This window comes from Uranotaenia lowii, chromosome 2 (genome assembly GCF_029784155.1).
Source record: "Uranotaenia lowii strain MFRU-FL chromosome 2, ASM2978415v1, whole genome shotgun sequence".
Lineage (NCBI taxonomy): Eukaryota > Metazoa > Arthropoda > Insecta > Diptera > Culicidae > Uranotaenia > Uranotaenia lowii.
In genome coordinates this window covers 269,805,917-269,813,939 of record NC_073692.1, presented here as the reverse complement: position 1 = coordinate 269,813,939, position 8,023 = coordinate 269,805,917, and the positions used below count along the sequence as shown (strand labels likewise).

At 38.1% G+C, this 8,023-nt stretch overlaps 1 long non-coding RNA gene across 1 annotated transcript; it reads right to left on the bottom strand.

Moving 5' to 3' along the window:
- Window positions 1-5,797: 5,797 nt before the first annotated feature.
- On the bottom strand, window positions 5,798-6,092 carry LOC129744181 (uncharacterized). Its single transcript, XR_008736841.1, has 3 exons — window positions 6,070-6,092; window positions 5,927-6,016; window positions 5,798-5,869 (listed from the first exon to the last, which is right to left on the bottom strand). It is a non-coding gene; the product is annotated as an uncharacterized LOC129744181 (long non-coding RNA).
- Between the last annotated feature and the right edge of the window lie 1,931 nt (window positions 6,093-8,023).

Sequence of the window (8,023 nt, the reverse complement as noted above, 5' to 3'; positions counted from 1 at the left end):
TTCTCTCAAGAATAGCTGAAATCGAAAGGTTCGATTTTCTATCACCTTTTTTTAGCATTTCGATACGCCCATGGTTGTTAGTAACGCGTACCTTCCGGTTTTTTTTGAGCGCGATACGCAGGTCGGACGCATTCAGAAATTAACTCAACACCAACCGGTGATCTTTCGATTTGAACTCATTTTCTTTCCTCTTCTTGGAGGCAAGCTGAACTCCAAAAATAAAAGCCAAAACCCGAGCGAGAGGTCATGTTCCCACATCGCCCTGGTGGCCACTGGTAGCTACTGGCTTTATACCTTTATACCCGCTAGTTGGTTTTGGTTTTTCCTTTCCCGGTAGTTGGAATTATTGTTTTGTTTTAGTTACTAGCAGGGCGCCACCACAAAAAAAAGTAATATTATGTCCGGTGAGGTTGGCGGTTTTCATGTTTCTTTCTTTCGGAAAATTGATACTGTTTGGGTGGTTGCTGGTGCCATGGTGAGTTTCACTGAACTTTCACTTCTTAAAAGGCTGTTAAAGGGTGAAGAAATTGACTAAGAACGACTCGCGAGGCTGATGAACCCCGGTAGTCTTATTCAAAGGTAACCTCTGGAAGGTAATGATTTTCTGATAATACTATATGGGTAAAAATTGCTATTCCTGAATGAATTTTGTGTCACGGAAGTTGCTACTTTAACTTACATATCTAATCCATTGAACTGATTCTTTACGAAAACATGCCAGCTTCTTCCGCGAAGTTCTCTCGCTTTATTTAGCCATTTTAATTTTTCAAAACCTTTCATAAACAAAATCTGCTTTAGATTTTATCTCGCCGAAATGCTATTTAAATATTTGAACGAAATATAAATTCCAACAATTCAAATATGATAAACCAAAATTATTAAATGTTACACTTTGCCTTGACACAATCTAGTATATCCATAGAAATCACAAAAGAGGTTCTTGAGGCCAAAAGGGGATAAGTGACAAAATTGAAAAAAAAACTGAGATAAGCATCTAGAACGAATTCTTGACCGCCAAGCATCATATGCTATTTAAATCATAATTTTATTCAACTATTTTTTATGTTTTGGTCTCTGTGAAAAATCATTACTAACTGAGAGCCACATTATGTTTGGAGGCAAAGGGGCATAAGTGCAGCACTTATGTATACCCCTTTGCCTCTAAAGTCCCTCTAAGTATACCCCTTCCCTATCAACCCTCAAGTGGTTTCCAGAAAGTAGTGTGTTTTTCATCGAAAGCAAAAAATTAAAAAAAAGAGTAAATTACGTTTCTTCTGAATTACTGAATTTTTATGTTTTTATACACATTCAGAACTTAAAATTCGTTTTCCCTATCTGTAAAGTTTTCTTATGCCAAATGAAGAGTTATGAAAAATATTTTGTCCATTCTATAGGAAATTATGCCAAAACGTTCGCGAGCCAGGTTTTGGAATCTATTCGACCATACACAGCTCTCTTTTTTATATCATCATCTGAAATTGCTTTGAAATAACGAAATGAATTATGAAATCACAGTTTTGGGCCAACTCATAAACTTTGCATGTTATTTGGTCAATTTGGATTTAGTGACCCACGATTCCCACCATTTTTCAAAATCCAAAAATTATTGCTTTTATTAAAACAGTCAGAATTTGGGGAAAATAACTTATTAAAATTAAAAAAATCGTTATAATTCCTCGGAAATGTAGAAAATCATACCAATTTTAATTTTCATTTTATTTTTTATAATAGAGAAGTTATGGAACAACGAAAAAAGTGGCCCATGATTCCCCACTCTCCCATACTTAATACAATCAGAGTACAAAACATAGGGGAGAATGAGGATACTTGATTTCTTAGCTATGCAGTGACCGGCACAAATAAAAATCCACTTTCCTTTAAATCCTGAAATGCCAATATTTTTAGTTTCTAAAAAAATAAACAACCTAGGAAATAGCAGATTCGATTCAATATGACAGTAACAGAGGCTCGGAGATGCTCTCGCTGAAGTGATTTTTCCATATTTCAAGTAAAAATAAAGTTGTATCTTAATACTGTTTAGCAAATTTTCTGTAAAAATTGAACGATTGACAAGCGAAACACTCCCGATCTTAAATATTGACTGCTTGGACTCTACTTCTTTCATTATGAAACCTAGATGAGCGATCTTAGATTTTTTTTATCGACATGACTCAGCATCAAGGACGCCTTGAAAAATTCCGCGTTCGTTGCAAAACAATATTTGTAATTATGTGATTTTATATGTATATTCTTTGGTAGTTATCTGTGATCCTTTTTTTTGTTCATTTCATTAAAAAAAATCATGCCAAATTTATGTTGTATGTATGTTGATAGTCCACCATAGGTGCACGGATTCACCACAGTTTGACCAAAGTATAGATTCGTATCTAAATAATATAAATCGGCAAATCTCCGATGATGCAACACCATACCCGGCACCATGGTTTCGTGTGAACTGTTATGTAATAATGTGTTATGTGTCTTTGCCAGTGTTTTGGAACAGTGTTAGTAAATTTGAGGAAGATAAAACTTGGGAGATGCTAGGCCGGCATTGCGGGTGATTAGTTTGCCCTAAATACACCTGGGGTGAACAACCTTTGGAACCAGCAGGCTAATTTGAATTTGAAATCTTTTCGATGGGCCGCACTGAAAATAACACTTATAATTTTAAAAGTTTCATGGGTGGCTAAAAGGAATTATTAAAACTAAAACTTTCTATTTCATTATAACAAATTTAAAATGCAAAAAAAAACAAACAGGGAAAATATAACGAATTTACGTTCGCTTTATGTAATTCTTTTTTAAAAAAAAAAACACCGTTTTTTTATGGCAAAGAGAACAACACCAGCCGAAATTGATTATGTAGCAGTATACATAGGCAATTTGAATTTTGTACCACCTTGATACCGTTTGACATTGCCGCTACGAATGTGTTTGTATAATGCACCTCACTATCACCATTCTTTTGTTAACCGCTAAACGAGACAGTCGAAATAAAATCTGTTCAACCAACGCCGCGTTCTTTATTGCGTTTTAAGGCAAACGTGCCTGGTACTCCGATTTAATTCCCTATAATTAGGTCATTATTTTTTGGTGATTTACTGGATAATATAATGTTTTAGTTGATTTGAACTTCGCGGGATCATCTGGTATTAAAAGGAGATAGGTTTAAAATTTTGGGAAATACCTACCTACTTTTGGACTTTGAAAAAAGATTCGAAATATTTGTTTAATGTCAAAGCCGAAAAGACAATGGGGGTCGTTATTGTATGATGCTCCGCGGGATAACTGATAATATCAGAATGATCAATCAGTAGACAGCTGGCCAGGTATATACAAGGATGCCGGAATAACTGTAGTAAATGTATAACATTGAATAGTGTTATAGATTTTCAAATGTTTGTGTATCTGATTGACTCATTCCTACAGTATACACACTTACTCAGCCAAATTTATTAACACTTTTCCAAAACCTTCTCACGTTTATGGGTTTTTTTTATTAGTTGTTAACCCAGGTGGTAAATCCAATTTACGGATTGCATTCCAAGGCGCGGCGAGCCACCGCGTCCCCCCAGTTTGCTACTCTGGGTTCATGGGTGCATTTGGACGACTCATGATACTAAGTACCCCTACGCCATAAAGTCCACCTGGGGCCACTGACCTTTGTTCCCACCTCGAACTGTTTGTCACACTTTGCTTCAATAGTGGGAGGTCAATTCGCGCTAGTGCGCTCCAAGGCAATACTCGTTTCCGAATCCTCTATCAGCAATACCTCATTTTAACACAACTCGATGCGCAATCCCTCCTCTGACGAGTTAGGACCCGACATCTCATTGTGTGAATGAGGTCCCCACACAGCGCAACTACTAACTTTGTGAATCCAGTCCAAGATCCAGAAACACGAAGCGAGTTGTCGACGACACTTTCTCTGTTCAAACACGCGGGTAGGGGGGGTAAGCCCCCTAAGCCACTTGTAGGATTCAGACTCCTCCGAACTCACAAATAGTGTTGACTTAAGTCACCACTCAGCGCAACTACTCGATCTTCAAGTCGGGCGCTTGACCACCCGAAGCGCAGATCGAGCTATAGACCGCCCTCATCAGGTCACACTCGCGGTTCAGGCGCATCAATTCCCGAAACGCGTGTCGAACCCTAACACCTCCGGCAAACTGTGCCACTCAGACACTGACGTGTAAACACGTCCCTAAGTGATCAGCCTACCATTGGCCACCACTTTGCGCATCTACTCGTTTTGCGAGTCAGGTCTATACCCACCGAAGCGCAAAACGAGTTGGCGATCGCTCTCCCTCCGGTCCCGTCCGCATATCAGGGCCATGACCCCCCGAAAGCGTGTTGGACCATCACGCACACACCCAAGTACTGATACCTAAGTACCCGGGTGCACCACTTCTTCCGCGCGGGTTTGGCAGACCCGTCGACAGCCTCTAGTGGGTTTGGTGTAGATCACGTAGCCGTACATCTGCAATACGCCGGACTTGCAGACACGTTTCCACTCTGCACCACGGGGGGTGGAACTACGTCGCAGAGCGTTTATGGGTGGGTCGTAGAGAGCGTAGAGATCTCTGCATCTACCTGTAAGTAAACGTTGACTTACATACCTTCCCCTATTCCCCACGCAGTAGGCAGAGTTCGGCCAGGGCAACTTTAATATTCTGGGGAGGTTGATTTTTCATTTCGAGAGATTTAATAATCAGAGGCAACGAATTGTAAGACATGACCTGAGATGTTGCGATGCCGTACGGAGAGTTGCTGAGTAGCGCCAACCGAAGTTCTAGACGACTGTTCATGCTAATGTGAATGCGAGTTCGTACTCGGAAATGATTCGAGCAAAAGATACCAAATTTGGCATCAAAGGGTATTTGAGAGCGAGAAATAATCTTAGGAATATTAAATATTCACCGCTCCATCCATAATGGAGAGATAGGGAGAAATATTTCAATTTGAAACAACGAGAACGACAGAGTCGCTCTCTATCCATGTTTTTTTTTGCATTAATCGAGAACATATCAGGTTAAAATGTTGTTTGCGTCCGAATTATTCGAGACCCTTCTTTTTCAGGGCTTAATCGGTAAAAAGGCAGGTTTTATTCATATTTTATTTGACTTAACTAGAAAACTTTTATTTAAAAAATGAAGCCAAATGATGCATGTGACAAATAAGGTACTCCGGGGTAAGTGTGAAAGGTTTTTCGTATAGTTCAACTTGAAAAAATCATTAAAAAATCAGCAGTGGATCAATTTTAATAAAATTACGTTAAATGTGATGCAGAACATGTTGTTTACAAACGATAAAGAGATGAGCTTGATAGAAGCAAAGCGAGAAATTTTATCACGTAAATTGTTATGGACTGCTGGTGTCTTCACTTACCCCGCTTTATGGGGTAAGTGTGGACGGTAGGTTTTCCCTTTCATTTCTCAGGAAATTTTCAACAAATGTGTGTTTTCTTTGTTGAATACGTTACTTTATTACTCGAACCGTCCAAAGTTTTGAAAAAAGTTCATGGTACTATTACTAAGGCATCTTTCAATGATGATTGTGTGTAATTTATGTTGTAACTCACGAGATCTGATTTTATCGAAAATATGTACTTCTCCCAGATCAATGAAGTACTTTACCCAACTTTTTATGATCCAAATGCTTAATATAGCTGTTTGGGTTTTTCTGTAGTCTGTCTCGGATAGACTTAATGCCGTTTAATGACGGAAAACTGTCCTCGACAGGACTCAACTGCAAAAGCATTTTATTAAATTTAGGGAAATACAATAATAAATCTGTCACTTACAAATAGTTCCCCTACTAACTTCCGCTCTACTCGAGTGCCAGGTTACGGTAGCAAACTGCCTAGCGCCTGTTTACTATAATAAATTAAGTTATTTATAAATCTATCTGGCGAGAAGAAACTTACTTGGCAATAGGACAATTTTATCCAATCAATAAGCCCCAGTGGCTTTGCCGAAAACACGCCTCAACAACGTAAGTTGGCGATTTGCTGGATCTGGAGGATTATCTAATTAGTACGATATAATTATAAAAAAGGCAACAACTTACTCAATGAAAGAACTAATCGAGCCCAATTCACTCCGAATACAATATTTTGCCAACCTTTAAGCAGTCACACTGACGCGAGGAAAAATTTTCACGACCGTTACAAAACGCTAACGATTTTCTTCGTTTCTTCTCTTTTGACGTTTATCGCCCTCTCTCTACACGCTCAAACTAGAAACCCAATCTGTGGGCTATAATCCCACGCAACAATAGCACTTTAGTATTGGATGAAGGACAGAAAATTGAAAAAAAAAATTGTTGTTACATCAAGTCTGTATAAAGCCGTCCATACTAGGAAAGGTTTGGATACCAAATGTTAGTTTTTTTGTAAATAAACTCTTTTTTCTTCATTTTTAACCAACGTTTTTTTTCCTTAACTGGTTGTTTCGAATGCAAGCAAGGATTGTTTTAATGTAGAGTTTTTCATCAAGAGCCAGCTAGTTTACGAGAAATTTTCAATTGAAAAAGATGCACATCAACTCGACATCTTAGTTGAAAATATCAAAATCCCTGAGAAAAAAGGAAAAAAAAGTAGTTGAAAAAAGAACCCAAAAAGTCGCTGTAAACATCCGCTATTGTCGGTTTTTTTACAGTTATTGGATAGATTACAAGTAAATTGAACATTCTGCAGTTTGGAAAAATAGTGCACAGTATTGTTTTAATAGCCATTGTCCACACTTACCCCGGAGTAGCTTACTTTAAAAAAAATCTATAGTATGGCTCCGGAAATGGAAGGGGTTGGGGAGTTTATACCAATTAAATAATTTAGAAACTTATGGAGCTTATAAAAACAGATTAAAAATATCAGATGTTGAAAAAATACATTAAGAGATCAAGTTTCCGAAAATTAGTTTATGTCATCTTTGTATTGCAATTCGAAACTCCAGCTGCAGCTCTAATTTTATAGCGGTTGTTTTTGACCTTTGTTGTTATTTGATTTAAATAATGCTCACAAAACAATAAAAATTTGAATAATTTTTAGAAAATTTAATTTATTTTTGAATGGTGTAGCGAAGCACACCGGGTCAGCTAGTTGTATAAACAATTATCGTTAACCTCTGTAACTTGTTTTATACGGAGAAACTCCTGAAGAACCCGAAAAAATTAAGACGAGTGCTTCTTGCGACCATAGTTCTGATGGTTATTTTCTGTAGCTTCTAAATAAGCTGGAATCTACGATAAGAAACATACGATACGAAAAAACATACAGATTGATTGACTCTCAAAATGTGCCAACACATGTGCCTATAGCAAGCAGCTGTGAGATTAAAATTAGGTACTGTAAAGTACTGTAAAGAAGTTTTTTTTTCAATTCAAATCTATAGCTTATCTCTTCAATTTCGATTCCCTAGAGCCACTCACTCGTCTGGACCGCCCGGACTGCAAAAGTGCACTGCACACATGCAGCTCTGCCCAGCTGGTTTGTTTGTTTGTTTTAATGAAGTCAAAAACAGTTGTGCAAATATTTGCCAAACTTTAACGCAGCTTTATGTTCTCCATTTGTCGACAATATGTGTTAGTGTTTTTTTCTGCTCTCGGTGCAAACTTATAGATACAAACATTCAACTTCAGCTTGTTCGACTTCTCCACTCACTCAACTATCGCAGCAATGCAGAACATGCCAATGATGATGGCTTTCGAGTGCCATCAAATGAGCGTGCACTACTGGGTGTCTGTTGCGGAGTACCTAATTGTTCGACAAACAGGGAGATGCGTTTTCTCAGTTGTGTAAAATTTACGATGCTGTGCAGCCATTCACTTAATCACTGCGAGCAGGGCAATGCAGGCAGAATCCACGGCCATGACTGGAATGCCATCACCAGCATCATCATGGATGGAATGGAACATAAAATTTACGCTAAAATCATTCAGTTCGTCCCCGGCATCACTTAGCTATGAAGCGGTTGATGAATGGGGTGTGAAAACAGCAATTTTGCATTTAAAACTATATGTTGAG